This window comes from Eptatretus burgeri, chromosome 9 (assembly GCF_056783735.1).
Source record: "Eptatretus burgeri isolate ZD-2024b chromosome 9, Ebu_testis_v1, whole genome shotgun sequence".
NCBI lineage: Eukaryota > Metazoa > Chordata > Myxini > Myxiniformes > Myxinidae > Eptatretus > Eptatretus burgeri.
The window spans coordinates 59,632,356-59,653,890 of NC_140969.1; the positions used below are offsets into that span (position 1 = coordinate 59,632,356).

General features: G+C 41.8%; 1 protein-coding gene across 7 annotated transcripts in view; it reads left to right on the top strand.

The window, feature by feature from the left end:
* The window catches only part of LOC147020180 (forkhead box protein P1-B-like), a 737,853-nt gene that overhangs the window by 20,762 nt on the left and 695,556 nt on the right, over positions 1-21,535 (top strand). For all 7 annotated transcript variants that reach the window (XM_085895286.1, XM_085895292.1, XM_085895291.1 and 4 more), the window contains exon 2: positions 1,798-1,980. The gene's annotated coding sequence lies outside the window, so the exon portion shown is untranslated. The remainder of the gene's footprint in view (positions 1-1,797; positions 1,981-21,535) is intronic.

Genomic DNA, 21,535 nt, shown 5'->3' on the forward strand with positions numbered 1-21,535 from the left:
ACGTGTGGAATCAAGGTGTATTGCATTGCATCAACCTTCATGCTCGATGGGGTGATCACCCTTTGCAGAGTCATGTTGATGATGCCAATCAGTTTAAAACCTCCGAGCCGCCTTTTTGTCTCTATTTTTGTCCTTCAATGCCACCAAGATATCTGCATTTTCACTTGGTTGCGTATAATCACTGATTGAAGAGAATATTTCAGTGAGCATTGTGCATGAGCATTTGAGGTTCTCTCAATAAATTTAAATATCCAACATTTTTATTGCATCCTCAATAAGGCAGATAGAGTAGTCGATTATCTCTCTTATTTTTGCATAATGTCAATTGAAAGATAAACTCAACGAATCAAGGAAATGGTGTCCTTTCTCAACGACATCTTATCAGGAATGAGGTACCACATGTTTATTTGATAAGGTCCCCACCTACCCATAGGTTCTTCACAATCAGAGGTTTGATGTCTCAAGACATAAGAGTGCATATCTCTTGTATGGTAGTAATCTCTTTCTTATTTTTTACTGTCTGTACTACTGTATCTGCGTTACAGACATGACAAGTCTGACCCTATCTGAGCTCCTACTGGTGTATATGTTTGTTCTAGGTCGACTTGCCTGCCCGCCTAGCTGACTCGATCGGAGAACTGAAATATTGCCACTTGTGGCCACGCAATCGACTTAACATCAAAAGCGCAGGCTTTTATAATCAACGCTCCGTGTTTACTGCAGTTCTTCTTTGTAATGAGACAGAAGGTGCTTAGAATGAAAAGCCCTAGATATAATAGTGTTTTATTCTGCCATGGTGTTTTGTTTCTGCTCCTGCCTTGCTCTTTCACTATTACAGAAAGCTATTACAGACAGAAAGCACTATTATACAGCTCCTGTCTGGAGCGAAGCACTTACAAAATACCAATATTTTCGCATTGAAAGAGTTCAGAAATGTGTTCTTTGCATAATATTGGGATTCAAATATACAACTGACCAACAAGTTTTGTCTCGGTATTCACTCCTTTGTCTGGAATAATGCAGAAAAACTTTTACAATGGCATTAATTTGTAAAAATTCTCCCCATTATCAGCTCCACAAGGATTCTTAGGTGGACTGGCAAAATGCCAAAATTTTGTTGTTAAACAAACTATTTGAAGAACAGTGCTTTACTTTACTTCATATTTTAAATGAAAATTGGATTTGATGTTATCATAATTGTGCAAGCTGAAGTAAATCGATGTTAGTAGTGTGTGTGTGTGTGTGTGTGTGTGTGTGTGTGTGTGTGTGTGTGTGTGTGTGTGTGTGTGTGTGTGTGTGTGTGTGTGTGTGTGTGTGTGTGTGTGTGTGTGTGTGTGTGTGTGTGTGTGTGTGCGCGCGCGTGTGTGTGTTTGTGTGTATTTTATTATTATTATTTCACAATTGAACCTTATCACCTTATTGTTTATTTTTCTAATTTATAATTTCTTACAATGATCCATTTCTTCCTGTTTTATCTTCCTTTATGTTAATGATATAATCCACATGAAATTTGACATGCTGTTGCGATATGTAGGATTTAATATACCATTTTATTATTATAATATTATTCAAGTGTTTATGAAAAGCACTAGAAGCATAAATTTTTGTCTTTTTTAATGACTGTGCTTCCTGGGCACAAATAACTGCACACAACACATTCCCCTTTCCAAAAAAAAAAAAAAAAAAAAATTAAATAAATGGTACACTTAAACTCCAGGCTGATGCATTGCTTTAATATTGCACTGATCAGATGGAATATTTTACCATTGCTAAAAATGTACCCTTTACTTTTCCAAGGATCTGCAAAACATCATCTTCCTTCGAAAGCCTTCCCATGGGTATAATTCACCGACACCACGGAGCCATACGGTGTTTGCAATTGCTGCTTTGCTGAAGGAAGGGTTCAATTTGTCTTGCTGTTTCTACAAGACGACACGTTTTTTGAAGCTCAAAATGAAGGATAAGACCTGCTGATTCAAGGTGCCTCATGATACTTTGCTTTGGTATGGAAGCCGTAGATCAGGTTATGGCAATGTCATGAACTTGTCAGAAGCTCAGATTTCAGTTTGTTTTTATTAAATTTATTTAGCATGACTTAAACGTGCTTTTCAGTTGCAAGTATTTGTATGGCACACTTGATTTTCACATGATCTTTAATTTCAAAATTGTTTTAAAGGTTTTTATGGGAAGACCCATTCCTGCCTTTTTTTATTTTTGGGTCTGGAGGGTCACACTCAAAATAGTTTTTTTGTTTTTTTTAATAGTATTGCTTTCTCAACTTCGATGCAGCAAGTTTGGGATTCATAAAATAATAAGAGAAGAAAAAAGTAAATGCTTTGTCACTGCTGTTTCAATGATGGTACCCCACTTTAAGTGCGAAACTGTACACTTCACCATTAATGGGAAAAAAATAATACACTTCAGATATGTCACCCCCTAATTTTGAATGTGCTTGGCAATCTTCCCCTGCTCACGCAGACGGTATTATGAATGCCGTTAGTTTTACGAGCCACACCAAAACCCTTAATGAATGAGCATTTCGCTTCAAGCGAGGAAAATCATATTTATTCCTGTCTCTGGTTTCGGAGTGCATGGCCGAGGACTTAGTCTGCCGCCCATAGTTCTCGCCTCTATTCCACGGCCTGTCAAAGCATGCACACAATGTCTACCCGAGACCGCGCCAAACGGGTAGAGGCCGCCCTCGACCGCATCATTATCGCCCTGCCATAAGGCGTTGGCATAAATACAACGCTAATGAGTTGCAGCGGAGGGAACCGTGAAGCATCGTGTACTGACTCCATACATGCTCATCTCATGTTTGCTGTGCTTCCTTGAACCTGCTCGTACATGGTGTGTTTTGTGTGTAGCTTGGCTGTGAAACCCATCACTTAGCCAATGTATTTTTTTATGTTCCACCCAAGCAAAATGGATTTTTGGGGATTTTGGACCGCTTTGGAGTGAAACAGTGCATGATATTTTTGCAAATTTTACTGGCCATTTTCCTGTGAAGTTGCTGTACAATACGGACACAAATTGGTGTACAATTCTTACAAACGTATCGAACTTGCATGTTTATCCTGGGCATCTGGGTCATGGCAAGGTTCAAAATTCCTCTGATCACTGAATAAATGCTGTTTCATCACAAAGTTCGATTTAGACTTCTTGGATTACAAGGTGGTGGATCTACTCACCAAGTTAATGAACAAACTCGTTAAAGAAGGGGCTTTCTAATAAGTGTACCTTTGTTAGTGCGGAAAGCGGATCCTCCTGCTGTGCAGCAGTTGATCAGAGCTTCTTTGTGGACTGCGTGATTGAAATGATTTATTTCTTTTCACGTTTGTGAAGAGTGCAGATTAAATTGGTGTGCACAGCATGTGTGATAATGTGCATTTCTCAGAGTAATTGTACAGCATCCAGATAGAATAAAAGACATTGTGCTCGACATTTGTGGGAGATATACATATAAGGAGGGTTCTTACAAGTTCAAAGAAGGTTCGTGCAGGTGGGATGCAACACCTTAGAATGTACACAAATTCAAGAGCATTGCACTGGCCATTGCATATGCTCATACTCATATTTACATGTGCATTAGTTGTGTTGGTGTTTCTCTAAAAAGTAGACTTTATTCTGATGATGTTGAATACTTGCAAATTTTCAAGGTTTGGTTGAATTGTCTTTTGTTATCTGCAAAGAAAAGGTGTGCAAAATAATAATGTTTATACCGATAAAAGGTCTTCTCTCTCTCTCTCTCTCTCTCTCTCTCTCTCTCTCTCTCTCTCTCTCTCTCTCTCTCTCTCTCTTTCTCTCTCTCTCTCTCTCTCTCTCTCTCTCACTCACTCACTCACTCACTCACTCACTCACTCACTCACTCACTCACTCACTCACTCACTCACTCACTCACTCACTCACTCACTCACTCTCACACTCTCACACTCTCACACTCTCACACTCTCACACTCTCACACTCTCACACTCTCACACTCTCACACTCTCACACTCTCACACTCTCACACTCTCACACTCTCACACTCTCACACTCTCACACTCTCACACTCTCACTCTCTCACTCTCTCACTCTCTCACTCTCTCACTCTCTCACTCTCACACTCTCACACTCTCACACTCTCACTCTCTCACTCTCTCACTCTCTCACTCTCTCACTCTCTCACTCTCACACTCTCACACTCTCTCACTCTCTCACTCTCACACTCTCTCACTCTCTCTCACTCTCTCACTCTCTCACTCTCTCACTCTCTCACTCTCTCACTCTCTCTCTCTCACTCTCTCACTCTCTCTCACACTCTCTCTCACACTCTCTCTCACTCTCTCTCACTCTCTCCGTCTCTCTCACTCTCTCCGTCTCTCTCACTCTCTCCGTCTCTCTCACTCTCTCACTCTCTCACTCTCTCTCACTCTCTCTCACTCTCTCTCACTCTCTCTCACTCTCTCTCACTCTCTCACTCTCTCTCACTCTCTCTCACTCTCTCTCACTCTCTCTCACTCTCTCTCACTGTCTCTCACTGTCTCTCACTCTCTCTCACGCTCTCTCACTCTCTCTCACTCTCTCTCACTCTCTCTCACTCTCTCTCACTCTCTCTCTCACTCTCTCTCACTCTCTCTCACTGTCTCTCACTCTCTCTCACTCTCTCTCACTCTCTCTCACTCTCTCTCACTCTCTCTCACTGTCTCACTCTCTTACTCTCTCACTCTCTCACTCTCTCTTACTCTCTCTCACTCTCTTACTCTCTCACTCTCTCTTACTCTCTCACTCTCTCTTACTCTCTCACTCTCTCTTACTCTCTCATACTCTCTCACTCTCTCTTACTCTCTCACTCTCTCTTACTCTCTCACTCTCTCTTACTCTCTCACTCTCTCTTACTCTCTCACTCTCACACACTCTCTCACTCTCACACACTCTCTCACTCTCTCTTACTCTCTCACTCTCTCTTACTCTCTCACTCTCACACACTCTCTCACTCTCACACACTCTCTCACTCTCACACACTCTCATTCTCTCTTACTCCCACTCTCTCACTCCCACTCTCTCACTCTTACACTCACTCTCTCGCTCTCTAGCTCACACTCTCTCACTCACTCTCACTCACCCGCTCTCACTCACTCTCACTCTCTCACTCTGTCACTCTCATACTCTCTCACTCTTACTCACACTCTCTCACTCTGTCACTCTCATACTCTCTCACTCTTACTCACACTCTCTCACTCTCTCACTCTCATACTCTCTCACTCTTACTCACACTCTCTCACTCTCTCACTCTCATACTCTCTCACTCTTACTCACACTCTCTCACTCTCTCACTCTCATACTCTCTCACTCTTACTCACACTCTCTCACTCTCTCACTCTCATACTCTCTCACTCTTACTCACACTCTCTCACTCTCTCACTCTCATACTCTCTCACTCTTACTCACACTCTCTCACTCTCTCACTCTCATACTCTCTCACTCTTACTCACACTCTCTCACTCTCTCACTCTCATACTCTCTCACTCTTACTCACACTCTCTCACTCTCTCACTCTCACCCTCTCACACTCTCACACTCTCCCTCAGTTTCTTTCTCACTCTCACTCTCACTCATCGGGGGGGGGGGGTGCGGGGGGGGGTAACATATGCTCGAGTCGTGGCCTCACGCGGGGATGTGGGGGGTGAGTGGGTATAAATTCTCAAATTATCCATGTAAATGTGTACCTTGTAGCGCCACCTGGTGGTGGTTGCAGAGGGTATTACAATTACCTTTTATCACCTGGTCAACGCTGTGGTTAAAGCACTCTTCACACAGGTAAATTTGTCTTACTTCACTTCTCCAACCCCCATGGCAACTTCTCAGTCAATATTCGCGATCAAATGCCATTGCATCCATAAATTAATCCCACTATTACATATCAAGGCAGCATATAGTTTTGCCTGCCCAGGGGAGGGGGATTGCGGGGTCGGATGGGGTGGGGGGGGGTAGGTGAGCTGGTCGGGCAGGGGGTTGTGTGGTGAATGGTTTAAAATGGTAAGTTTGGGTGATGCCAGTTTGGGTTTACATAAAATTAGAAAGCGACCACTCGTCCCGTCCCTGCAAAGCCCGTTTTGGGGAAAAATAAAGTAAGGTGGTGAAAGGAGTGAGGAGGGGGACATTGTTAATGGGATATTCATCACAACCTTTTCAGATGCTGAATTGCAAATGATATACAACAACACACTAAGGGGAAGATCAAAATATAAATGCAAAATGGAAAGCCCGTCCACATTGCAAGTGCAAAGCCGTTTGTATTCACACATATTCTTCTTCAGACATATTCAGCGACAGACGCACGCGGGAATTGAGACAGAGGTCCAATCAGCTGATCGATTAATAAATCTTTGATTGGCTACAAAGTGTTACTTATTCACATTTCTCTTCCCACACAATGCCAGGTAAATTTGCAAGCTAAGAATAAAATAGAATGACAAGCAAATTAAGACAAAAACATGTCAACATTGAATGGGTGTGAAAAAAGTTCCTTAAGTCTGGCAATGATGGCTTGAGCAACAAGTTGTTCTGTATGTTCTCCAAGGTCTGAAACTGCCCTGAAACTTTGGTCTAAGTGGATCTAGTTGTCCACTTGGAATGAGATCAGATTTTGCTCATTCTGAGAATTGATTGTTAAATGAAGATGTTCTTTTTTTATAGTTATTTATTTTTAACTTGAAGCCAAAAAAAGCTGGCACGTGATGCCGTCATTTGTGATAAAAGGTCAGTATCTGAAAACGTACATGCACCATGTAAGAATGTCCATTTTCATTATCAATCTTTTCTTTTCTTCTTCAATACCTTTTCATCACGGTGGTACTTGGTCAGCGCATAGGAGCTAAAAACAGACCCATGCTTGGCATTTGTTGAGTCGTAGAGTGAGTGAGGTTAACGCAGTCTGTTTGAAAATCATTTTTTTCCCCCTGTATGGCTATTTATTGGCTTTTGACTTTTCCCCCTTGGATTGCAATAGAGTTTGAGTGGAATCTTCAAGGAGCTCGCGTGGGAGCCGCATATTACTGCCAAGTTGTGGAATAGCTCGGCCTCGCGGTAGTGCCAAAAGAAAACTGCCAAAAATGCATGCCAAGGTAAAGGAAAGTGCCGTGGCTCGAAACGGAAAAAGCACACCTGCACAAATGACGATAAATAAAAGCATTCCTCATGCTCCTGCTGTCTGTTGTCAAGCCATTTGTTGAGTCCAATCCTGTTGTTTGTTTAATCCGTGATATAACTGAGAGGTCTGACCGATAGACCATGTTTACACTCAATTTCCTATTTTCCTGTCTGTATTCACAACTTATTATGGAAGGAAGGTGTGTTTCCCATGGTGCTTTTGACACAGTCCCATTTATGCAAATCTTTTGACTGGTAGTGCAAGGATTTTTATATCTTCACTGAGTCCCACTGTTTTTGTTTCAAACTGCGCTGCAAATTCACGACTTGTGTGTTCAGTGGGTTTCACCATCTTGCGTTATCGTGGGCATAATGCACTCTTGCGATATATATATATATATATATATATATATATATATATATATATATATATATATATATATATATATATATATATATATATATATATATATATATATATATATATAATTGTGAGTTGCCAAATCCTTCCCTATTTCTTCCTTCTTTATCTTTTATACCTTTCCTTTTCTTCTGGTTCTTTCATTTTCCTCCTTTTTATCTCCTTTCTTTACACCACTTCCATTTATTCTTTCCCAATTTTTTTTTCCTTGTCTATATAAATGAAAGGGCAGTGTCTGCACATTTGCCTGTCCCATTTCCTACCTCTTCTCACCTCTTCACACATCGTAACCAAACTTTGTATGCATAATTAGCAATGTCTTATAATTCAGGTTGTTGCATTTAAATTTACTTTGAACTCCTTTATTTATTCTGGTTCGCCCATTTGAACGTAAACTTTTCTCAAAGCATTCACCACACCGGATGACTTCATGGCATTGTGGCGGTGGTTGGTGCTTAAAGCCTAATCTTCACAAGATTGCTTTTGTTGTGTTCTGGCCCTCCCATCCTATTAAATCCTCCACCATTGTATCACTCATCCTTGACGGGCATATGCACTAATTAAATACATATTTGACTTCATTATTTTTCTGCCTTTTCCTTTATTGTGTCCTTTGCATCTACTCTTCATTTTATAAAGATTGTGTTTCCTTTTTCTTTGCTCTCTTTCTCATTTTCTTCTTTGTTTTTCTTATTCAACACTCTTTTCTCTCATTGCTCTTTCCTTTAGTTCCTATTTTTCTCCTCCTCTTGCATGCAGCACATGACTGCCAGTTGCTTTTATTTGCTGGGGGCATGGCAGTGCCACTGATGCAGTGCTCCCTGCAGGTTAGAGCAGGAATTTGGAATTTTGCTCGGCTGTCGGCGATAGCTTGCTTACTCTTCACGGACACTGTGGGATCTTTAACATCCATCAATTAATGCTGGCATACAGGACACCTAGCTTAATGTTCATTCGAGAGATGGCAAACACATTGATACCTCACCCTGTCTGCAAAACACCAGGACGACGGTTTATAGCTGGGTTAAGATATGCTTTTTTTTTCTTTTCTTTTCAGCAACTTTCTTTTTGATGTCTTTTTTTTTTGATGCACATTTACTTTTTTTCTTTTTTTTTAAGGAAAGTTGCTAATAGGTGTTTACATTTTCAAAAATTTTGAACAAGTGTGTATTTTAAAGATATACAATGACAACAAAAAAGTGTCTTGCACAAACCAGCTTCCTGCACAGCTGTAAAGCAAAGTATGTTGAAGTTGAAAAAGAATAGGAAAATGAGAATCAGTAGCAGAAAAATCTCAGCACATGTGCTGCACGCAAGCTTGGGAATAAACAATCGGGTGTGTCTGTTTGGCAGCATTTGGTAAAATTCAAATGCACTTTCTCATTGGACTGACAGAAAAATGTCAGTGCAAAGGATCATACGAGAACTCATGCATACCTAACAATAGTTATCACACCTGGAAATGAATGAGCAGATCTTCCAACTCTGCTCTCCTGATAAATGACCTGTGGAAATGCCCACAATAATGCTTTATTGCAGATAAAGGGGAGGCAGGGAGGAGAAAATATTGAAAAACAAAAGATTTAGTTTATCCTTTTTGATGTTTCCATTCCATATTTTATTTCCCCAATCTTTTCTTTTTTTTCCCCTCCACTTCCTTTCCTTTTGATTGGCTTGATGGTGGAGTGGCCCTCACCGATTATGGGTTTCCCATTGCTACTTGGTCGTATGGCCCAGAGAGATGGACACTGTCAGGCTTATTTGCCGATAAAATGCCACTATGGTGCCACAATTCGCTGCAAAGGTTGTGCTACCTCTCGCCCCAAATTCTCAACCACCACCTTACTCTACATCTTTCGCTCTTCCTTTTGCTCTGCATTATTTTTCCTTTCACATCCTTATTTACTACCTTTATACACTTTACCCCCTTTTATTCTTCTGCATCATTGCCCTCTGATTATTTTTGTTTTTTTAAAACAAAAATTTTTATTTTTTATCACCTTTTTTCTCTTCTCTCTCCCCTCTCCCTCCATGAATTTCTGCTTTTTTGCTTCATTTTTCCTGCTTTTATATCTTAATATTTTTTAATTAAATCAGTTTATTTCCTTCTCAGTTTCTTTGGTGAAAAAGTTGGTTTGAATCTGAGATGAGTGCTTATCATAAATGGGAAACATGTCCGGCAGGCAGCCTGTAATTGAAGCAAACTGCAGCAGATTTTTGACAAGGCTTTTGACACTTGACCTACGCTGGTCTTTCCAGTGCCTCTGGCACATGTACACATGAGCTGCAATGGTGCTGCAATCACAGCCGCTCTCTGCAATTAGCTAATTGCAGCAATCGCTTGTGGCCCCGTCGTCATTTGCACTGTGTCGAGAAAGTGTTTCAGCTATCCTTACTCTTAGGCTATAAAGATGTAGAACACACTTTGTTTCACTGGTATTGAGGAAATGTAATGCCCTGATCAGTTTTGTTGCCCATTTCCCTTGCATCATTCTGATCCGGTGTGATATCCCGTTTGAGGCTCACCATTTATTTCGATTTTATTTCTGATGCCGCAATGGTTAGAGATGAAGAAATGTCCTAAAGAGGCAAAGTGGTCAACTGTCAGGCCTGGTTAATACATACATCTAGGATTTGACAATGGTAATTATCCAAACGCATGCTATTTGTGGAAAGTATCGTAAGATCGTTTACACTGACAAATGAGTTGGAAAACATGGAAAAGGTGGCTTAATATCGCCTCAAAAGGATGGTATGCTCCTTGACACCATGCCCTCTACCCACAGCATTGGCATATTTGGTCAGTTGTCATTTTGTCAGGAATCTAACCCGAGAATCAGACAACTCAGAGTGGAAATGCTACTAACTGAGCCATCCTATTGCTTAGAATCCAAGATCAATAATTTAAAAGATAGTCTGTGTGCATTTGTATTTTTGCTGAAGTGTAATTCTAAATTAGCCAGCCACAGGGTATAAAAACTTGTCAGCCAGCCTTCCAAAATTATATTTGATTAAACTACAAGGGCATAGATAATATAGAAACAAGTTTATACCTGATAAACTTGATTGTGCAGGCTGGACGCCTTTTTTTAACCTAACCATGGTTGCAGGAATTACTTGAAAACGCAACAGACATGTAACTATTTATTAAATTATTATCACGATGAGACATTGGTTGGGCAACTATTAGTACTCCCAAAAATAATAAGAAACAACAACGTCTAAACTGAAATGAACTATGCTCGAGTAGTCTAGTAGTTCATAAATTTCTTAGTCACGTGCATGCAAACTACAAAATGGAAGAGTAGGCCTTCCAAATTTACAGATGACACAAAGCTTGGAGGTGAGGTGGATAGCAGAGGGGGTGGTGATCAGATTCAGGAATGTATTGATACTTGCATAGATTGGGCAAAATATTCACAGATGGAATTTAACCCAAGCAAGTGTAAGGTTTTGGGGATGGGAAAGAACAATGAAAATAGAGTTTACAGGATGTAAGGGGTAATTTTGGAGCGTGTCACACAGGAGAAGGATCTGTGGGTGGTAATAGATACGGGAGGTAAGCAAGCAGCACAATGCCAGGAAGCTATAGTTAAAGCAAATCGAGCTTTAGGTTGTATTCAGAGGGGGATCATTTATAAATCAAAAGAGGCGGTGTTAACATTGTACAGGAATTTCGTGAGGGCCACATCTAGAATATTGTGTGCAGTTTTGGTCACCACAATTATGGAAAGACATAGATGCCATAGAGAGGGTTCAGCGCAGGGCTTCTTGATTGATTCCAGGCCTAACTAGACTCAGCTATGAGGAGCGGCTGAAGGAGACGGGGCAAAATGCACAAGAAAGGAGGCAGTTACGAGGAGATATGATGGAGATGTTTAAGATAATGAAAGCTATCGATAAAATAAGTGTAGAAGAATTATTCAACAGTCGACAGTGATAGGACCAGGGGCCATAGCCTCAGAATAAAGAAGAGGAGAGTAAAGATGGTAGTAAGGCAGGGGACTTTCACTCAAAGTGTAGTTAATGCATGGAATGGTCTCCCTGGAAAGGTAGTGGCAGCAGAAACAGTGGATAAGTTTAAATTGGAATTAGATAGGTACCTTGAAGTTATAGAGATAGAGGGGTACAGGGATTATAGAGGGGATAGGTACCTGGAAGTGGAGATAGAGGGGCATAGTGTAGAGATGTGGCAGGGCCTTTCGCAAGCTTGAGCCTGGCTGATTGTGTGCATGTGTATGGAGTGTCTGTGGGCGTCTCTTCAAGTGATGGTGTATGATTAATGTTGTGTGCTTCTCACCCAAGAACCACCATCGACCCTTCCCCCACCCCTCCCCCCTTCACGGAAAGAAAAAAACTACAAAAAACTGCAACAAAAAACATTTCGCATTTTCTTTTTTATATAAATTTGTTTGGTGTTGATGTGGTGCAGGCATGATGGGCCAAATGGCCTCCTGCATCTCGATTCATTGTGATTTATTGTGATCCCACTACTGAGGAAAGAAACAGTCATGAAATTGGCAGTGCAACATGTAATGTTACAATTATCATCACCTGAACTGTATGATCCTAGAAATTTACCTTAATTAATTGGCCACCCGTGTGGTCTAAATCAGTTTAGGAATGGTCTGATATAATTTAAAACTAAATAAGTTTGCTCATACCACCGGGATGGTTTAAGAGGGGATGACTCAGACTTTGATTGCTTCCCAATACAATGCTCATTGTATTGTCATTTCTGGAGCACTGACAAGCGACCACCAGACTGGACATGAGTTCATGGAGAGACCTCATTAAGATCACATAAGAGTTACAACCTCTCGTGAGGATTGTTTTGTTACCTTGTCATCCTTGCTAGAAGTGACTGTTTAGCAACAGCATTGTCTCTCCAGAATGACTTTGAAAGAGCATTCAACCATTAAATTTTGACCCAGACAGTATGGAAGAAGCTTTATGCGAGTGGCATGAGGTCCAGAATACCACATCTCTGTATCCCTCTAACACCACACCATCAACAACAGCATATTGAATGAGTGACTCAACAGCACAAACTGAGGGTGAACCGTTGGTGCCTTGCTCTTTTCATCAATAAGTCTAGATTCTGCCTCGACCTCAGTGTTGGATGTGCTGAAGTCTGAAGTCGATTTGAGGAGTAATTTGCTAATTGTGCCACAAGGCAGCATGATCAGTTTGGTGGGGTAGCGTGATGGTATGGACTGGCGCATTCAAGTTGGCATAACTGTCCATGTCATTCTGAAGGGTACTGTGACTGGTGTCAGTACAGGGATGAAATCATTCTGTCTGAAGTTGTCCCTTTGGACCAACAGCAAGCCCGTCGCTTAATATTTATGGAGGAAAACACCCATGCACATTTTCCACATGTCTGCACTTCAGTAGCACAAGATGACTTACATGGATTGGCCGACATGATCTGACTTTGATCCAATTGAACATGCTTAAGACATCTTTGTGAAGCATGTTTGTGTCTGCCAATTCCAAAAATATTTGGAGCTTTCCTCTCCACATGGTGGCCTGAACGTCACTTTACCCCTCCCCAGTAAAACATTCGTTCTGAAACTCTTTTAATATATCGGTTTTATCGTGCAAAACTTACAATAATTAATCAATCACTGTATCTGTATGCACTCCATTATTCTCTTGAGTCAGTGTTGCCACATACCATGGTGGGGATGGTGGTGGGGGGGGGGAGGGGAAAGGGGTTATTAATTATGTAATAAAATTTGATATTATTTTGTTGAGAAATATTTAACAATCGGTCGTCCCTATATACATGTTTGGTATGGAGTACTAAATGCCAGTAAACCGTTTAGATATGATATGATCATAAACAAACTATGCCTGGTGTTGGCTTAATGGTTAAGGTAGTGGGCTTGGGATCCTAGGGTCCTGAGTTCAAATCCCGCTCAGCTGTTGAATTCACACCAGGTGGGGTTGACTCTGCCTGTCATCCTTCCGAGGTCGGCAAAATGAGTGCCAGCTTGCTGGTATACTGTGTCGGAGTGGCGACCCGTCCAGGATTGTTCCCAATAGCCAAGGAGACTGCTTTGGCGGCACCAACGCTCTGCACAGAGTATGGTCCTAATGGATGGATGGATAAACAAACTCACCCCACCAGTTGCTCACTCAATTTATGATGCCTCCCTTCCACCTTTTATTCCTCATCCACTAACTTTCTTATTTTAAAAGCCACAACCGCCCAGGATGCACACGTTTCTGAGCATTCTATCCTTCAGGCCATGTTTTAAAATAATTATCCCTCTTGCTTTTCCAAAGTGAAAAGTTTAACTAGTATAACTTACACACACACACACACACACACACACACACACACACACACACACACACACACACACACACACACACACACACACACACACACACACACACACACACACACACACACACACACACACATCAAATTTCCAGCTCCCTTCATACCCTCACTGCTCCCCCCCCTCCACATCTCACTGTGACATTGTTCAACGTTTCGAAGTTGGTGCATCGTCTGTACAATCAAATCGAGATCAAATTGCCATTTTCTACCGTAAGACATTTAGTACAATATAAACAAGTCTCACCGTTAATGGACCATCGCTCACTGATGTCATGTAGATGCACTCTGCTGTCATCACATTATTTTGGAGTGGATGTGGAGGGGGGAGAGGGGGTTGAGGAGGAAGTGCAGATTGTCATAAAAAAATGAATAATAGTGACAATTGCAACAAGGAGAAACTGTTGTGAATTCCACTATTATTCATTTCTCTTTGGAAACGAATTACATGAACATTATTAGTCTACCCAGCTGACAGTTCAAATTTATCAACTTAGCAGGCCACTGATTTTAAGCTATTGATGTGCCAGACTACCAGCATTTAGTGGGATATGTTTATTTTTTTGTTTTTTTAAAACACCATCCTAGTTTGGAGGAGGTGTCAGCATAATTTACGTGCATGACGTCAGTCAGTGTCACGTCACATCTAGGGCCAGTTTGCTCCTTTCATGAAATGTATTATTCCTGACTGCAAACCTCCTAACTGGTGATCCAGCAGGGCAGAGACAATGCGTTTGTGTTGCAGACGACACTTGTTGCTGGCAGGACTTGCAGCAAGTGCTGTGATGGGACTCGATCTGTGCCCTGCTGCCTCGTCAAGTTAAGAAGTCGATTTGTATATACAGGAGATGATATGTAGTAATATGATTATAGATAGGGGAGTGACCTACAGGATGTTGTGGTTTTTGGTTTTGAAGGATGTTTTTGGATGTTTTGAAGCAATCTGGGTAAAAATAACAGCATTGTATCGAGAAAAGGGGTGACATTAAGGAGCGGATTAATCTGGATTTTTTTTTATGGATAGAGATCAGAGATGGAAGGGATTTTGCTTTTTCTGTGAATACTAAGATACTCGAAGGAGGCTTTTATTGGGCTCCTGGTGTGAGGGAAGAGCAGGAAAATATGGTTCAGCTCATGAAGAATTCAGAAAGGCATGTGGTAAGGGAAAAGTACTGATTGTCAAGGATTTAATTTTGCCAGGGACGGATTGGGTCCAGGCACAGGGAAAGGGTTGAGCTGATGAGGGATTTCTCGATGTAGTCCAGGATTGCTTTTTAAGCCAGTTTGTAGATGAGCCTACAAGGAGAGTGCAGTGTTGGACCTTTTAATGTAATGATCTGAATATTGGAGAGAATCTGTAATTCGGAAGTTTGTGTAGTTTATGAAATGTATGGACAAGTGATCACAACATAGTGTGTGAAAGGACACTGTTAAGTGTTAGAGTTCGTGGTAGTGGAGGAAGGCTATTATATTTCAGGAAGGCAAATTCTGAGGGTATGTGGAAAGAGTCGGGTGCTCTTGATTGGGACAAGGCAAAAGGAGGGCAATCAACATCAGAGAAATGAGCAACCTTAAAGGAGGAAATTTACATTGTATAGAATAAATATAATGTCTGTGAGATTTAAAGCAAAATGTACAAACCGACCAGGGTGGTAAAGTAATGCTACTGAGGATAAGCTGACAGCATACTATCTATCTCTACCTATAAAAGGCAAAAAAATCTTCTCTCTCTCTCTCTCTTTCTCTTTCTCTTTCTCTTTCTCTTTCTCTTTCTCTTTCTCTTTCTCTTTCTTTTTCTCTTTGTTTTTCTCTTTCTCTTTCTCTTTCTCTTTCTTTTTCTCTTTCTCTTTCTCTTTCTCTTTCTCTTTCTCTTTCTCTTTCTCTTTCTCTTTCTCTTTCTCTTTCTCTTTCTCTCTTTCTCTCTCTCTCTCTCTCTCTTTCTCTCTCTCTCTTTCTCTCTCTCTCTTTCTCTCTCTCACTTTCTCTCTTTCTCTCTTTCTCACTTTCTCTCTTTCTCTCTTTCTCTCTTTCTCTCTTTCTCTCTCTTTCTCTCTCTTTCGCTCTCGCTCTCGCTCGCTCTCTCTCTCTCGCTTTGTTTGTATGTATTCTATCCACAGCCACATCGTTAAAGCACTTTTTACATGGGCAAATTTGGCCTCCTTCCCTTCTGTCCCCCCTCCCCAATGGCAAGCCCTCACTCAATATTCGCTATTACTGTTCAAATGCTATTGCATCCGTAAATTAGTCCCCACTATTACATACATACCAAAGCAGCATTTAGTTTTGCCTACCCAGGCCGGGGGGGGGGGGGTTGTGGGAGAGCTTCGTGGACTGAAAAGGGGCAGGAAAGCTGGCAAGGCTAGGGTGGGGGAGGAGAGCTCCATGGACCGAGAAGGGGGAAGGAGAGGCGGGGGGTAGTGGGGTCTGGTGAATCATTTAAATGGTGAGTTGAGGTGATGCCAGTTTGGGTATATATAAAACTAGAAAGCCGTCACCCATCCCATCCTATGAGTCATGCGGAGTCTTGAGCGGTGGGCCGCCTCCCATGGACTGTTCGACTGCATGCAGTAACCAGTCCATGGTATGTCCGGGCTCATGGGGACGGGTCCCTTCCGTAAGAGATGTAGTACTACCGCTATGTCTCAAAATGGGGTACCCCATTGACACGGGTCCTACTCCCCTCCCTCAGATTTTCTCCATTGTGCTTGCACCTCACTGCATGCGGCATGGCCCTCCCAGGTAAGTCCAAAGCACTTTGGAGAAAAATAAAATGAGGTGGTGTAAGTCCTGTACCTACAAAGCCCATCCACATCCACTTTTGGGGAAAATTACAATTCGGTGGTTTCAGGAGCGAGGAGGGGGGACATTGTTAATGAGATATTAACATCACATCACATCACAGCCTTTTTTGATGCTGAATTGTGATTGATATACAACACACTAAGAGGAAGATCAAAATAAAAATGCAAAATGCAAAGTTATTTGTATTCAGACGTTTTCTTCAGACGTATTCAGGGATGGACACACTCGGAAATTGCAACAGAGCTCCAACAAGCCAATCAATTAATCAACCTTTGTGATTGGTTACAAATGTTACTTATTCACGTTTCTCTTCCTGTGCAAAGCCAGGTACATCTGCTGGTTAGGTATAAAACAACAGGACTACAGGAGCCTCTTATAGTGGGGTTAACAATGGACTTAGATGTTGAGTTCGACTCAAATCAGTGTAGGAGTAAACAAAATAACTACGTAAGCCAAAAGAGAATTTGAGAAGAATATTAATAAGAATCTGAAACATAACAGCAAGGGATTTTTTGAAGTACAGGAAGTCATCGCTGAACATCGTCCTGGTTAACATTGTTTCGTTATTAAGTCACTCATCTGTTAAAGAATATACCCATTTAAAGTTGTTCACCATTCCCTTATAAAGTCGTTTTACCTTTAATTTAGTACCAAACTAATGGTTTTCATAGTTTTAATAAAGCTACAGTATAAACTATACCGAGCTGTTATACTGGTGTATAAGTCCACCCATAGGACGTACAGTATAGGCCTTATACACACCGTGCTGTGCAAGGATATCATCGGTAGGTCCTGGGCTGAAGTTACTCAAGTATGTATGAATAGTTGTGTGTGGAGGAAGTTGTGGGCAGAATGTATCAATGACTTGAAAGGATTTAAAGATGTCCCCGCTATGAGGAAAGTTATCCTCGGCTTGGCCAATAAATAAAAGTGGGTTTTTTATGAGGTGGAAGAAGCAGACGTTACACAACTTCTGCAATTACAAGAAGAGTTAACCAATGAAGATCTGAAGCAACTGGAGATGATGAGAAAAAAGCAACTGCAGATGATGATATTCAATTGTTTGTTTAAAATTATTTAAAACTTTTACTCCATCTGTAAATAATGTCTTTTGTCTGATGATAAAAAAAATTTTTCCCAGGAAACCTAACCTCCTCATTTACTTTTATTGTTTTGGGGAAATTGGATTCGCTTAAAGTCGTTTCAGTTAAAGTTGCACTTTTCAAGAATGTATCCACAACGTGAAGTGAGGACTGACTGCACAAAAGCACAAATGATGCATAGCAGGTCATGACAAATAAGGGGCCCATTGAGGGACAGCACACACAGTGAAATTGGTTTATGATGAAAGAGAGATCATAGGTTTGTTATTAAAAATGGTTTTTCTGCTTCAACGTTTTTTTTCTTTCTACAAGAGTGAGGCTCATGGAAGAGGGAAGTTAAACTGACAGTGGGGAAGTGGGGCAATAATGGGGCATAACCAGCAAGGGAAGGCCTAAGTCACATTTGCCACCACGGCCGTGAGGTCTACAAAATCTATGGCCACTAGCAATTATAGGGCGGCTGCAGTATTTCCACGGTCACACAATGTAGCAGTCACATATGTTTTTATTTTTTGGGGAGCCGCACGGCGTATTTATAAATTGTGGAGACCGAAAGCGTGGGGGTGCTGTACGGTCTTTGATTTGATGTCTCACGGTGACCTTAGGGCGTTCCTGCGGCGGCCATATAATTTTCAAGGCAGATGCAAGGTGCCCGCAAGGCGACCGCAGGGGGACCGCAGGGGGGCCCTAAGGTGAACAGGCGGCCAGACGGATGATAACGAGTGGGTTTTTTTTTAACTAGTTCTTTTGTTTCGGCTTGTCAAATTGCTACGGCGAACGTAGAAATGAAAAAAGTTATAACTCCACATTATAATTCCACGGCAACCCTACAGCCTGTAAAATATAGCCAAATGGCGTAGGGCCACCCTGAGGCCACCGCAGAAACTCTGCGGCCGCTGCACGTTTCTGTCAATTCAGAGGGCGTACGGCCGCCGTTTCCTCGCCATAGAGCAAATATGACTTAGGCCTAATGAGCATACAGGAAAAGAAGAGAAGGAGGGTAGGAAACACTGAAACTAGCAAGTAAGAGGGTTGAGTTATGAGGGGTTAATGGGGGTAGTAAAGATCGTGGGGGAGGGGGGTGATATGAAGTGAAGGTGCACTGCCTGCTTGAAGCCCAAGAGAGGGAAAGAATGCCCTCTGGAAGGTGGTTCCATAGATGGGACAGGTGAGGAACAAAGGAGTTACGATGTGCAGTCTGCCTGGATTTTGGTAGCTTAACCAGGAAGAGGCTACTGAAAGAACACATGCATCCTCGAGTCACTGGGGAGGGTCTTAGGACAGAGAGAACAGAGGGAGCAATATCAGTGAAGAAGCAGTAAAAAAAGAGAGACCACTGACTTGCTTGTGATCTGAAAGCGACAGACCTTGTGCTTTGGCTGCATCACGAGAGATTGCAATAATGTTGACAGCTTTAGATTCCACTGAATATATGAGAGACAGATGTGATATTGGGGCACCAGCCCACAGAGGAGAGCAGTACTCCAGTGAGCTCTGGAAAAAGTCTTTGTGCACTGTGAGGAGTTCTGATTTTCCAAGGAAAGACTTGGATAGATGGAAGATGCCCCATCGATGGTTGGTTTTGGAGGCCAGCGTAGCTATGTGGTTGGCTCAGGAGAGGGAGGCTATTGCTGATGTTGAGGCCTAGAATTGTAATGGACTGAATCTTTCAGTGGCTGACCATGGAAATACTGTATGTAGATGGATTGGTTTAAGAAATCATTCCAAAGTGATAGGATGAGTGTGGGATTTTCCAGGATTGAAAGATGTGTTCCATTTATCAGTCCAGTATCAAATCTATTAAAGACCAGCAGAAAGTGATGGAGCTGCACTCTGCTTCGTAGTGCGACGGGGCTACTGTAAGACACAATGTGGTGTGATTTGCAAAAATGAAGAGAGGGTTTTTCAGAGCATCGGAGAGGTCGTTTATATAGATGGACAAGACTGGACCCAACCATATAAGTAAATGTATGGTAGAATGGGCATTTCGGTGTTTTGTGCAGATTTTCTTGTGGCCATCTTGGAATATATATGGTGATGGCACCTGCAAGTCGTGTAGCAGCAGTGGGGCAGAATGTTTTGCGGTTAACTGTACAAACTATCAGATTGGGGCAAAATAACATGGTCTTAGCTTCTACAAGTGAGTAGTGATTATTAATAATTTCTATGATGATCTGTATGCAGCCATTATGAGCTTGGCTGGGGGAAATTTAGCTCAAATCTTTTACGAACCGGCTGGTCAGGCTAAGGTGTTTGTAATTTATAACTTGCCCAGGGTGCCTCAAATAGGTTGGCGCAAAGGACACCGTGGGATTTTTAACGTCCGCCAACTAATGTCGGTGATGGGACACCGAGTTTAACGTCCATCGGAGGGATGGGGCACACATTGATGAATCACCCAGTCTGTAAAACACCGGGATGACAGTTCCTAGCTGGGTCCAGATTCAAACCCAGGCGAGAAAAGCAAAAGCAGCATCAAAAGTGGCCACTGACGCACGGACAGACATGAACTTCAACTTGCATCATAGATTTGTAAATACTTTATTTATTTACTTTTGACACATACTGTGATCTAAAAATGCTGCTGCTGTGATTTTGATTTGTTTATGAGCTTGTTGCTGTGCTAATTTAGGATCTTCATAAACTGCCTGGTAAGATTTGTTCTCAGATGTGCTGGAATGTTCTCAGACAAAACTTCCAGTATGGACTAGAATCGCATTTGCTGGAAGACACAGGATTGTTCTGTGTTACTGTATAAACCTACAAGAGTGATATGTGACGGGTGAGATGGGTGATATGTGACAAGCTGGATGTTTTCATCGTTCCCATGCTCAATTTAACTCTGAGTGAACAAGGTGTTAATGTCAAAAGCAGTTGTTAACACCTGGAGCCGATCGTAATCAGTTGTTTAAAACTCATTAGGATTATGGATTGGGAAAGATTTCCTTTGATCTCTTTAAATCAACCTTATGGACAGTCATCGTACGAGAGGACACCGTGACGGGAATCAAAGAATCAACAGCTCCGAAGGATGAGGTGAACACACGTAAGTTGTGCCAGCAGGATTGGGACACTGGATGGCGGAAATAGCTCAATGCGGGAATCGGAGTTGGCCATTGCATGTAATGGTGAACCTCTTCGTTTGACTTTGTATCTGTTTCTTTGACATACTTGTTTCAAAAACTTTATGCTGTTGATGTGGTTATTATAACGCCACTCATAAGTCACAAGCACCGACTGACAAAGATCCTATGTGAGTGGTAGCTGAGTTGAACGTTCGTCCAGACTCATGAAGCTCAAAGCTTGGTTATAGTCATTTGAGGATGCACTGAGTCCAGCACCACAAACCACATACGCACACACCAAAGGGAAGGAAACCCTGAAGGTATGCGTGTATCATATCTCTCCATCACCTCCGATCCGACACCATCAGTCTGTTAACATTTCAGTTTTTTTTTTCCTCTCCTCCCTTATTCCTGGACCGATTATTTTGAAACTGACTATCAGAGCCACCCAGATCTATTACTTAATTTGCAGTTTGATAGCTTTCCTGTTGATATATACAGTAGACTAGGCGTAAGTCATCACCATCGGGACCGAGAAAAAAGTGACGACTTAGAAATGTGACGACTTACGCGTATGCGAACATTCATGATTACTGTGGGGTGAAGGATGAAGTCGCGCGCGGCCTGGACACGTACGTGTGAGAGCCGGCTATTGTACCA